The sequence below is a fragment of the Ceratotherium simum genome, chromosome 27, assembly GCF_057802395.1.
Source record: "Ceratotherium simum simum isolate JZ-2026a chromosome 27, ASM5780239v1, whole genome shotgun sequence".
NCBI classification, from domain to species: Eukaryota; Metazoa; Chordata; class Mammalia; order Perissodactyla; family Rhinocerotidae; genus Ceratotherium; species Ceratotherium simum.
The window spans coordinates 5,260,076-5,273,563 of NC_141926.1; the positions used below are offsets into that span (position 1 = coordinate 5,260,076).

Here is a 13,488-nt window from a genome sequence, read left to right on the forward strand (position 1 = left end):
AAAGAAATGGAAAAATATCCCATGCACGTGGATTGGAAGAATAAACATAGTTAAAATGTCCATATTACCTAAAGCAATCTACAGATTCAATGCAATCCCAATCAGAATCCCAATGACATTCTTCATGGAAATAGAACAAAGAACACTAAAATTCATATGGTGCAACAAAAGACCCTGAATAGCTAAAGCAATCCTGAAAAAAGGAACAAAGCTGGAGGCATCACAATCCCTGACTTCAAAATATACTACAAAGTGATAATAATCAAAACAGCATGGTACTGGTACAAAAACAGACACACAGATCAATGGAACAGAATTGAAAGCCCAGAAATAAAACCACACATATACGGACAGCTCATCTTCCACAAAGGAGCTAAGAACATACAATGGAGAAAGGAAATCTCTTCAATAAATGGCGCTGGGAAAACTGGACAGCCACATGCAAAAGAATGAAAGTAGAGCATCTTCTTTTGCCATACACAAAAATTAACTCAAAATGGATCAAAGACCTGAAGGTGATACCTGAAACTATAAAACTCCAGGAAGAAAATATAGGCAGTACACTATTTGACATCAGTCATAAAAGGATGTTTTCAGATGCAATGTCTACTCAAACAAGGGAAACAAAAGAAAAAAAAACAAGTGGGACTTCATCAGATTAAAGAGCTTCTACAGGGCAAATGAAACCAGGATCAAAATGAATAGACAGCGCACCAGCTGGGAGAAAATATTTGCAAATCACATATCCAACAAGGGATTAATCTCTATAATATATAAAGAACTCACACAACTGAACAACAAAAAAACAAACAACTCGATCAAAAAATGGGCAGAGGATATGGACAGATAATTTCCCAAGAAAGATATACAGATGGTCAACAGGCATAGGAAAAGATGTTCAACATCACTAATCATCAGGGAACTGCAAATCAAAACTACACTAGGATATCACCTTACACCCGTTAGAATGGCTATAATCCTGAAGTCAAAAAACAACAAACGTTGGAGAGGTTGTGGAGAAACGGGAACCCTAATTCACTGCTAGTGGGAATGCAAACTGGTGTAGCCTCTATGGAAATCAGTATGGAGATTCCTCAAAAAATTAAATGGAAATACCTTATGATCCAGCTATCCCACTACTGGGTATCTATCCAATGAACTTGAAATCAACAATCCAAAGAGGCTTATGCACCCCTATGTTCATTGCAGCATTGTGTACTATAGCCAAGAAGTGGAAGTAACCCAAGTGTCCCTCATCTGATGAACGGATAAAGAAGATGTGGTATATATACACAATGGAATACTACTCAGCCCTAAAAAAAGACAAAATCGTCCCATTTGCAACAACATGGATGGACCTGGAGGGTATTATGTTAAGCGAAATAAGCCAGACAGAGAAAGACAAACACCACATGATTTCACTCATATGTGGAAGATAAACTAACACACAGACAGAGAGAACTGTTTGGTGGTTACCAGGGGCAAGGTGGTTGGCGGGTGGGCACAACGGGAGAAGTGAGGCATTTATATGGTGACTGACAAACAATGATGTACAACTAAAATTTCACGAGGTTATAAACTATTAAGACATCAATAAAAAAAGAAATGGGCTTAAAAAAAAAACAACATGGTTTGGAATCTGTGAATTCTAAAGGGTTGAGGAAAGGCAAAAGTTGAGTCACCCCAGAGGGACACTTCCAGACTCCGGAGCTCACATATGGAGCTCCCTTGGAAGACAACCGTTGCCAAGATGAGCTAGAATCAAAAACACAAGCCATCTACCCTGATAGGAACAGTCAGGAGGCACAGTAACAGATGACTTTACAGCTACAAAACTCAGATAACAGCACGCTTGAAAAACAAACAAACAAAAACAAAAGGGAGAGAGGGATGCATTCCTTTCTTCATAAAATGGGAGAAAGGTGATTTTGAAAGGTGATCAATTTAAAAGAGTATTTACAGAATTTGGCAATCTGGAAATTTATGTCCTAACCCCCCTCATGCCTTTGGAAAGACTCATGTGTCCAGGGGGTCCCAGGCGGGGGCCCCAAGTTGAAGACCACAGCTGTGTCAGTTGGCCTTACTGCACCCAGCAGTTGGCCTTACTGCACCCAGCCAGGTAGCATCACTGGTCTCCAAGGCTTGCACCCCCATGACCAGGGGTTCAAGATGAGTCAAAACAAGACTTTGTGAATGTATTCCCTTCCTCTGTTTGTTTTGTAAAATGACATCCCCTAAAAGCAAAACTTGTTGGTTTTCTGTACATCTTAAATGTTTGTACCTTTCTTGGATCATCTTTGAAAATCAGTTTGGATTTCAGGAACAGGGCAATCTCAGCCACTAAAACCAGTTTCTTACTTGTTCATTGTACTCAGCATCCAGCTGCAGTTGTCATGCTGATAGAATATGTTGGCCCAGTGTTGGCCGTGGTACAGTCAAGCAGCGGTGACCCTGAGCTCTCAGCCTCAAACTGCTCACAAAATGTCTCACCCGTACCTGCGTTTGCAGACAAGACTGCAGGGAAATTCGAGGTGGGCACACCACCTTGAATCTCTCTCCTTTCCAGCTCTCATCTTCCTGACTATTGCACACCCCCATCGGTCATGGGTGGGGTTACTCTACCAGGCTCTTCTCTCACTCCTAAGGTTGGGGGAGGGAGGGGAGAAACTGCCCAGGTGCAGGGGCTCTTTCCATTCCTGCCCAGGACAGGTCTGTGTCCCCTCAAGTTCTCATTGTCCATAGAGGTGGCTGGCTGGCTGCCTCCTCCACTCCAGATTTTAGGGAGTAGTAGTTTGCCTGTGGCTTCCAGAACTGGATGCCGTCTATTAGCAGTGTCACTGGAGAATCCTTGCAGTGAGGGGTGTGGCTGACATCAAACTGCTGCCCAATGGGTTTCCATCCTTGTGGGAAAGCTTCCTCAGCCCAGATGGCATAGAAGAGCAGGGATGGGAGGGGGGATTCAGCGCCCCCCAACCCCTACAAGCACAATCCCTAACCCTGGGATCACCTACAAGCACATCCTAGAGAATGCCTGATTCATAGAGTCTGTGATTTGTCCAACATAATTCAATCTAGTTTTAAGAATAATCCTTGAAGGATTTAGATTTGCTTTTTCTCCTGAAAGTGTTTTGCCTTCCAAAAGCCCAGTGACATTTAAGTTTTTCACGATTAAAAGGGAAAACATCTTGTACTTTAGACCTAATGCTCTCTACCAAAACACACTGAGTGTCAGGAGGCGGCGAGAAGGGAAGTCAGGAAGAAAATGGGGTGCACGTCCACATGGAAAGGCTGGGGGACTCCCTGCCAGCAGGTCTGTTCCAAAATAGAAAGAGGACACGGTTAGACATTTTAGGAGTTGCTTGGGACTGATAACTGGAGGTTAGCATCACTTGACCCTGCTTCCACCAACTTGATTTAAAATTTGACCAAATAATTCCGAGAATCCCACGTGCACAACTCAGAGGCCACCCGCGGTGGGGAGCACAAGTCTCAGCAGTGCCTGGGTTCCTTCTGTCAGTCCCCAGGACTGTCCTATCTCTCTCCATCCCCCCAAACTATGTGTGTCAGGCCCACTCAGTGGCACCCAAGCGCACAAGCTAGGGGTAAGTCGCTGAGTATTTCCCCTTCCGGCCGGAAGAAAGAGGGGTGCAACGCGCATGCCTCGTCTCTCCCACCAGCCCCTCCTCCCGTCTGCGCGACTGTGGTACCCAGAACCTCCTCGCCGGGCGGGACCGTTCACTTGGACCTGCCAGTATTTAGCAGGTTCGGTGAAGACCCCTTGTCTCTGCACTTCCAAGGACCCCCCCTCCCCCGACTGTTGACTTGTCTGGTTTGCCTCCCCAGCGGAAAATATAAAATGATATCAAGCGATAGTCGGCGTCTGGGGTGGGCTCGGAGGCCACGCAGCAGTGGATGTGAAACTTCGTGCGCCCCCCCTTAACCGGCTCCCTCAGAGACCCCCAGGGCCCCCATCCCCTCCACCGTGCCACTTCCTCAAGCAGAAAAGCCGTAGGTTTGGGGGGCTGTTTTTGATGAGTCACTCAGGAACCTTGCAAGTAGAATCAAGCGTGCTCTGAGCCCAGCCGACATCGCCATTATTATTATTATTGTTATTGTTACTATTATTATTATTACCTAATACTAGCCCCTGCAATGCCCACACCCCGGAGCGCTGGTCTCCGCAGCCAGCCGCCCAAACGCCCCTCTCGGAGCCCCGCTGGCCGGCTGGAGAGTGCGCAGACCCAGGAGCGCGACACTCACCTGTCCCCGCGCAGCGATGAGGGCCGGGCGCCCGCCGCGCCTCTGCTTTATACCGCGCGGCGCCGCCCGCCCCCGGCCGCGGGGAAGCGAAACTCAGGGGACGCGAGGGCGGGAGAGCGGAAGGGCCGGTGGGACAACCGGCCGCAGAAACGAAACCGAACCGCTGCTCGCCCCTGCACCCCGCGCCCAGCTGCAGCCTCCCCGAGGCGCTCCACGTGTGCGATCCCCACCAGCAGCATCCGCATCCCTGGGAGCTTGAGGGAAATGCAGATTCTCGCCCCCCACCCCCCACCCCACCCCAGCACACCTGCTGAACCAGAAACTCGGACTCAGGGCCCAGCAACCTGAATTTTATCAGGCCCTTCTGACGATTCTGGGGGCAGTTTGAGAATCGTTGCTCTAACAGCTTCGAGTCATCCAAAGCTGAACCTGGCGTTGACCCTAGCGGGTCCCTTAACCCCTGGCCTTCTGAACAGATGCATTGATAATTGGGTGTCTTAAATTCCTGCTGGAGGTTCACTGGGGTCATTGGGGCACCAGCAGGGATTCTCAAGCATTCTATGTTAATAGCAGCTCCCCGCTCGCTCCCCCTCCCCAAGCTGACCCACATCATCCTCCTTCCCAATTCTCCTTGTCCATTTCAAGCCCTCCCTGGAGGTTGGCTCATCTGATTTCTCCAGGATGGAAATGGGTGGAAGGTGGGGGCCTGAAGTCACACAGACACAAGAGCAGCCCTCCCTGTGGGGACTCTGTGCATGGGGAATAACACTTCCCTTTGGAAGGGCCTGGTACCCCACCTCCATTCTCCTTAGCTCAACTCAGAGTCCCTGAAGACAAGCCCCCACCCCACTCCAAGGCCTGGAACCTGCCCCAGCTCCAAGTTCTAGAGTCAGGGAAAGCCTGGGGGGAACCAAATTCAATATGGCTGCACCCAAGAGATGAGGAGGAGGCCCCACAGCCAACTCCCTGCCTGGCCCGAAGTCACCTGGCTCTGCAGAGTCCATTGCTGGGGTCTGGGTGATCCCATCCAGGGTGGCCTGGTGGGAGGACACAGGCTCTCCCAGGAATTAGAGAGAAACCTTTGTCGGCTACTCACTCCTCTGGGCTTCAGGTACTTGCAGTTAGGAAGAAGAGTGACGCCTTTTCCTGGTGGGCTGTGAGCAGGAGGGGTTAGAGCTTTCTGAAGGAGTAGAAGTGCCCCTGAAATGCAAGGGGAGCTGTGAGCAAGGCATGCGTGGCCCTAAGACTCAACTCTGTGGAATGATCCTGCCTCTTCAGACCACAGGAGGCTCTCCCCAGTGACGCTTGTTCAGGAATGAATTCAGACAGAGCCATGGGCAAAAGTGAAAACAAGGCGTGGCCACAGCCTGTGCCAGGGCCAGGATGAGGGCAAGGTGAGCGAGGTGGCTGCGGGGCCAGAGTGGAGGAGCCAGGCACTCTCTGTAGGCGTGAGTGCCCTTAAATTTGGCGCCCCCGACACTTCACAAGGCTACCCCTCTCGCCTCCCAGCCTGAGACTTTTGGTAGCTCATTGTTTCTACTTTGCGCATTGTATGGCAGTTCCCTAAAGAGCCCAGGGGCTTGTCTGTGGTGTGATTCAGTAATAACGCAATAATAGCTCATATGCACTGGGTAATAGTATGTGTTAGGTGCCAGCTTGAGAGAATAACTCGCCTTCACAACCACCCTGTGAGGGGGTAAGATTATCACTTGCACTTTACGCGTGAGGAGACTGAGGCTAAGGAGTTAGCTTATTGCTGGGTCCCGTAACTAGGAAGTGGGATAGCTAAGATGGCAGATATAGGTTTTGATCCCTGAGCCTGTGCTCTGTAGCATCTTCTCCCCACGCTAAAATTGACAAGATGCGGTTCCTGTCAGGAAGCTCATAGCCTCCCATCTGAATTGCTGACGATTCCTTCTCTCCTCAAGAAACATTGATTACTCTATATTCTACGAAATAAGTTTCAAACTCTTAGCTCTTGAGGACTGTCCTCCAGGCTCAGCATCCCCACTCACCATCCCTGAACGCAGCCAACACCTCTGCTGGCCTGTCCTCCCCCAGGCTTCCGGACACATTTGCCTCCTCTGCCAAGTGCTAACGGGGATGTTCTCTGTCTGTACAGCTGCCCCTGGGAGCTCCTTCCAAACCTGGGTCCTGTCTCTTCCGGCCCCCCATTGCCTTAGCTCTGGCTAAGATGCTCTGTATCTCAGGTGGATGTTCTGGATACTGGAGGATGTGGCCACCTCCTTGATGAAGTTGTCACCTCCACGAAGGCAGGCTGAGGTCTCATCAAGTTTGTATCCCTCCGGTGCCTACCACCTACCGACAGCAGGTGCTCAGTAACCGTGGGCTGAATTTAACTGGACTGATGTGCCCAGCCACCTCGGCCCCTGGGGCTCCCATCACGGCCCGGCCCGGCCCAGCCCTGTCCACTTACTAGTGTTCCTACCTCCATCAAAACGTGTCCGATAAAAACACAGCATCTACACGGATGCATATTAGTGGCCAGACAATCCCACTGACCCCAACCCCTGCTGCCTGTGCAGTCATGAGTGCCCAGGGCTCTCCAGGTCTCCTGGTCGTTGTCCAGCCGTCTCACACCTGCCTGGCCTGGCCCAGACTTGCCAGGAGAGCTGAGCTGGTGTTGATGGAAAGCCATGCCTGGCAAGCTTCCAGATATCCATGCTGTTATGAGAGGTTCGGGTATTCGATCGGAGACGTAAAAGAAACTTTCCACTCCAAACAAATGGACTGAAGGTATATTTTATTATATAGAGGATAGTAAAGGCGATAGTCCACAAACAAAGCCAAATAGGTCAAATAATAAGAGGGAAAAAACACCAGCTCAACTGGAAAGGGAAAACATCCACATCGGCTGAGATAGCAGCAGATCCGAATAGGTCATATAATAAAAGGGAAAAACATCAGATGGATCGGAAAGGGAAACACCAGATCGACTGAAGGGAAATGACACAAATCAACCGGAAAGAGAAACACCAGGTTGACGGGAAAGAGAACACATCAGATCGATTACTTCACAGTAAATCAATTACTCACAACATCCACGCCTCACTGCCTGGAGAGTCCTGTCAATCGACACGGCTGGGCAAGGATCACACGTCCTGGGCAAGGCGTCCCTTCCACAGGTGGAACTCTCACCGGGTCTCAGTCTCCAGCAGTTTATATAAGCAGTTACAGAGTTTACAGAGCAAGCATCCAGTGTTCCCATGCACCAATGGTTATCAGTGGCGTACGTGCACTGAGCCCCTTGGCTAACGTCCCAGCCCAGTAATTGTGTACGTGCATTGTTCTCTTTGGTTGTCGTCTTAGCCCGGCACAGATGGCCAGTCCATCCCATGCTACAACGCTCCAAGAGCCTTGAAATGTTACAACTTGCAACTCTCTCCGTGGGAGAAGGGCCAGTTCCCACCGCAGAAAGCAGCTTTTATATTTCTTTTTGTGCTGGTGGCTGTAGGTCAATGGAGCCGCCCAACATGGCTGTACTCATGTCAAGACACATGCCTACCTCCAAACAAGTGCACTTGCTTAAACACTGTGCGAAGTGGACAGCACCCCAATTCAATGCTGCAGGGCACCCCACCGGCAGGGGTGGGAGGGGCGGAGTATTCCAAACTGCTCAGCTTGGTGTGCAGGGCCTGCCTGTGCCCAGCCTCACCTCTCCCCACCCCCATGGCTTGGATGTAACACCCTCCACACTACACGAACTTCCCCCAGCTCAGGGGCGCTCGTCCTCCTACTAGTGCGGGCCGGGCTTCTTCCCACAACGCGGCCTCCCTCCGTCCTTCTCCAGGCCTAGTGGACCTGCTTCCTGGGAGCCCCACGCTCCCCGCCCCGCCCACGGACCATGGCCGCATCACACTGTCTTGGCCTCTGTGAACGCCCATTCTGCCACCAGGCTGTCAGCTGGGCGGGACCAGGTCCGTGGTGTTTGCTGTTGTACTTGGGATCCAGCACAGTTCCTGGCATACAGTGTTTCAATAAATGTTTCTAGAATGAATGAATGAATGAGTGAATGAATGATGAGTCGGAGGACTGGCTCGGGTCCTGCAGACGTGGTCCTCCGGTGACCTCTGGAGAGCGACCCTAAGCCACTGGGTTTCCTTCATTATCTCCTCCCCGCCTCTCCTCCGGATGTCGCGTTTCCCAGTCAAGGCAGGTTTGGTTTCGGTTTCTTTTCTCCGCCTCAGCTCGCAAAAAACGAAAGTCAGGCGGCGCGACTCTCGGTTCTTGAATCCAGGCCTGGGGGAGGAGAAGGGGGCACCCGGAGGAGGAGGGGGCGGTGCCAAGGGGAGGGGGCGGAGCCAAGAGGGGCGGTGCTAAGAGGAGGAGGGGCCGGTGAGGGGCGGGGCCAGGAGGAGCAGGCGCCTGGAGGAGCTGGCAGAGGCCGGGGGAGGCTCTTGGTGTGCCCTGCCACTTGGACGTGGGGCGGAGCCTGGATGCAGTTTTGCCCTTTGGGGTGGGGGAGGGGGGCACGCGGGACTGCGGGGCAGCCCCGGAACCCGCGGGGTAACGCGTCCACGTCTGACGCCGTCCAGGCCAAGGGTCAGGGCAGCGCACCGTCTGTCCCGCCGGAGCGGGAGTCTAGGGTCCGAGGTCGTTTGCCCCGTTTCGTTTTCTCCGCTGTGCTTGTGACATAGACTCGTGCTTCTCAAAGGGTGGTCCCCGGACCAACAGCATTGGCTTCACCTGGGAGCTGGTTAGCAATGTGGGGTCTGGGGCCATCCCAAGACCATCCCAAATGCAGGACTCAATCTGCGTTTTTAAGAGGATTCTCCAAGTGATTCGTTTGCAATTCAAGCGTGAGAGCCTGGCGCCTGCAGGTTGCTATTTATCTAGTCCTCTAGGTCAAGGCCAGGGTCCAGCTGAGAGCCGTGCCTCCAGGGGACAGATACTGAAAGTCTGGTGGAGCTGAACTGTTGGCTCTGGGCCCTGGCCTGATGTACACGTCGCCAAACCCGCAGTCACTGGGGAAGGTCGGTGGCCATTGCAAAATCATTTTTCTAGGATAGGGCCAGCTGTCCCTCTGGCATTCATCTGGTGATCAGCACTTTGTGCAAGTTTATTTTCCGGATAGGAAAGGCGGTAGCACGTGTCACCTGCCTTCCAGGACCTCTCCCAGGGCGTTATGGGAACTGGCCCAGCCTGTTCTTTTCCCCACTTCTTCAAATTCCAACCCAGGCTGCTTTGTTCCTCCTCTGCCAATGACTGGGCTCAGTATTTTAGGAAGTAGTGTGCTTGCTTCAGCAGCCCATATATAGTATAGGAAGTGGAGCGACCCCAACACAATATCTCTGTATTAAAAATGTGGTCTCTTGGTTATGGAGCATCCATGGAATATTGACCCTGGCAGGCACTGGCCAATTTCTTTACACACATGATCTCCAATATCGCAAAAGTCAATCAAATAAGAAACGGAGAGGGGTGGGCCTGGTGGTGTAGTAGTTAATTTTGTGTGCTCTGTTTCTGCTGCCTGGGGTTCACAGGTTCGAATCCTGGGCTCGGACCTGTGCACCACACATCAAGCCATGCTGTGTCAGCATCCCACATACAAAATAGAGGAGGATGGGCATGGATGTTAGCTCAGGGCCAATCTTCCTCAGCAAAAAGACAAACAAAAAGAAATGGAGACTTAGGGTTGTTGACACAAATAATTCATAATCAGTCTATAAAACAAAATTGGGGTGAGTTTATTATAAGCCAACCCTAAGGACCATATAGCCCTGGAGAGTACCTTCATGAAGGAAGGAAGGACTCTAAATGAGTGGGATGTACAGAGTGGTTATATACCATCTTGGAACAAACAGCGAACATCACATGTGATAGGAATGTCCCTTTTCCCATAGTCACAAGATTGCTTTGCTGGCACAGCAGATCAGTGGTCATAAGGTGTGCACAGCAGGTTGGTGGTCAGTAGGTCAGTGGTCACAAGGTGAACACAGCAGGTGTTCACTAAACTAATCTTTAGTTTCTAGGAAGAGATGCTTATCCTTAAGGAAATGCCAATGGAGAGGGAAGCTACATCCCTGTCTTTAAGGGCATCGTTCTTATCTTTGGGACATTGTAAATGTTTAAAGCAGATGTACGATGCATCCTCAACAGGCCACGTCAGGCCCTTTTGGAAAAACGAGGTCAGGCCGAATTAGTTTTAAGTCGTATGGCTTCCTCATACTCTCCAATATATCCTATTGCTTGTTATTTATTCATCAGGGTGGACTCTTCTGCCCTAAATCACACAGCTAGGGAGAAATAGAAACTGGGTCCTTTGCAGACTTTCAGGAGCCATCCTGTTCTCTCTGTAGCCATTGCAATCACCTGCCAGCCATCACTCGTTGCTCCAAAAAGTGCTAGTGAGCAAGGGCTTGCCACCCGATGTGCACAGAAGCCAATACCATGGCACACTGGTCTTGGAAAGAAAAGGCAGTTTATTATACAATCAATTGATAAGGAGACAGAAAGAAAGGCTCTCAATTCTGTCTCCCCAGTCCAGGGTATGGAGTAAGGTTTAAGGGATCAGAGAGGGCAGTCTGGTATGCGGAAGCGCTGGGAGGATGAGTTTTGATTGGCAGATCAAAATTTTCTCTTCTGCGCATGCTCCTGGCTGGCTCGCCACCCCTGAAAAATAGCTTTTAACATCCTGTTGTTAAGATGGGAGGTGACCAGGAAAAGCACAGTAAACAAGGGTAAAGTTGTTATGCAGACAACTTGACATTGGCATCTTGGCAACAGACATTAGCTCAGGGCCAATCTTCCTCACCAAAAAAACAAAACAAAACAAACAAAAAGAAATGGAGACTTAAGGTTATTGATGCGAATAATTCATAATCATTCTATAAAAGAAAATGGGGGTGAGTTTGTTATAAACCAACCAGGATGGGAGACCAGGAAAAGCCCAGTAAACAAGGATAAAGTTGTCATGCAGATTTAAGTCATTGCTTCTCTATTGATAAGAGTTTCTAGAGATTTAGAGTCATCCTCGCCTTCTTGGCACAGAGAAGGAGGCACCCTCACAATTGGTGATTTCTCTTATATAGGTAAATTTCCCCTACAAATGAGTAACTTCTACTAAGTCTCAGAGCTTTTCTTATGTCTGCTATTTTTTTTTTTTTAATAATCATCAGCTCAAAATAACCCTTATGCTAAAGAGGCATATTTTGGGGTGGTGTGGGGGATCAGAATTGGCCACCTCAAAATATTTCTCTTTGCCCTGATTATTTTCAAGAACAAAAGACTCTGAAAGAAATTTTGACCTTCTGCTGACTAACTTCCTAAAAGAATTTAAGATAGAAAGCCTGTCCCCAGGACAGGCCATCACCATAGATAACTTTGGGTATGGATAGACTGGGTGGGTCCTTGCTAAGCCCATTCTTATCAAAGCTCTTAAAACCAAGTAAAAGTAGAAGGTATCCGTTGTAAGAGACATTTACGTCTATAAGGGAAATCTCCATTTGTAAAGATATCTCCCTATCTGTAAGAGGAAGAAGGGGGGGTGACCTTACCTCTAGAAACGCTTATCACTGCAGAAGGTGAGGCCTCAAATCTGTGTAATAACCTTACTCTTGTTTACTGTGCTTTTCTGGGAATCTCCCATAGCTGACTCCCCCACCCCCAACATCCTCCTTTGACTTTAGCTGAAGATAGTATTTAAGATGAGATCTTCTGCCATTTTGTCGAGTTACCCAGTTTTTCCTGGGTCTTTCCCATGTATACATGTTATAAAGCTTTGTTTGATTTTCTCCTGTTATTCTGTCTCATGTCAATTTAATTTGTCGCCTGGCCAGAAAGGACCCAGAGTGGGTAGAGGATACGTCTTCCTCCCCTACGGTGGCAAACTCTGTTGCTGGTCCTATGATTACACAGATATTTCTAAAGTGTCGGCTGTGTGCCAGGTACCATGACAGGAGCAGACTTCTTTTACCTTAAAGAGTTGTTCCCATACCTGTTTGTCATCACAGTCACTTGGGCAGCTTTAAGAAAAATCAATTTTAGTTGCAAAACACCATCCTGATAATTCTATAGGCCTTTCATTTGGTCTGCCATGTTGTGGCAAAGTCCCAAAATGTGATGTGACAAAGAACTGATGTCTTTGGCCGACAGCCAGTGAGGGCCTGAGGCCTGTCAGCAGCAGGTGAGAGAGCTTGGAGGCTGAATGAGTTTCCTGTGGCTGCTGTCACAAAGTACCACAAACTCAGTGGCTTAAAACAACAGAAATTTATTCTGTTATAGTTCAGGAGGCCAGAAGTCCAAGATCAGTTTCATGGGGCTAATGTCACAGTGTTGCCAGGGCTGCACTCCCTCTGGAGACTCTAGGCAGAATCCCTTTCCTTGCCTTTTGCAGCTTCTAGAGCTGCCTTCCTTGCATTTGGCACGTGGCCTCTTCCTCCATCTTCAAAGCCAGTGGGGTAGCACCTTCAAGTCTCCCTCTCTGCTCCATCTCTACACTGACTTCTCCTCTGTAGTCAGATCTTCCTCTGCCTCCCTCATATGAGGACACCTGTGATCCTATTTAGGGTCCACCCGGATAATCCAGCATAATCTCCCCATCTCAGGATCTTTAACTTAATCAGATCTGCAAAGACCCGTCCTCCATATAAAGTTAATTTCACAGGTTCCAGGGATTAAGATCTGGCTATTTTGGGGGGCTGTTATTCAGCTTGTTGGTGCCACTCACATAAACAGTAATCCTTACTATATGTATTAAAGCTTTTGTTCTTACCTTTAAACTAAATCAGGGTATAGGGCATTGCTCCAGTCTCTGATGCATATCCAGTTCCTTGAAAACAGAGACTTCAGTCACAAGGGAGGAAAAACAAAAGATTATCAGGAACTAGGATCAGATGTCTATCCCACTGGGAGACCAGATGTCTGTCCTACCCGGAGACCAGCCCCTATATAACTGGCTTGTGGTCTTTGTTCTATAAGATGGGCTTTAAGGACGCTGCTCCACTATCTTACATCTTTGCTGGCAAAAATAAATAAACCCTTTCTATTCCACCAACTTGCCTCCTGACTTTTTGGTTAGTCTTGCGGCAAGCAGAACGAGCCTGTTGCTCGGTAACAAGCCAACCTCCTCCCCAAGCTGAGCCCTGAGCTGAGAGTACGGCTGCCTGGCCCACAGCTGGACACAGCTTCATGAGAGACCCTGAGCCAGAGGCACTCGGCTTAAACACATGTGAATTCCTGATCCAAAGAAACTGTGAGATAAGAAAT

At 49.3% G+C, this 13,488-nt stretch overlaps 1 protein-coding gene across 2 annotated transcripts in view; it reads right to left on the reverse strand.

The window, feature by feature from the left end:
* MX1 (MX dynamin like GTPase 1) overlaps positions 1–4,380 on the reverse strand; it is a 37,718-nt gene extending 33,338 nt beyond the window's left edge. Inside the window, exon 1 of one of the 2 annotated variants that reach the window (XM_087418059.1) lies at positions 4,261–4,380. The gene's annotated coding sequence lies outside the window, so the exon portion shown is untranslated. Of the gene's footprint in view, positions 1–2,358; positions 3,511–4,260 lie in introns of those variants that run through there. The other variant, XM_087418060.1, reaches the window with a different exon arrangement.
* Positions 4,381–13,488: the final 9,108 nt, after the last annotated feature.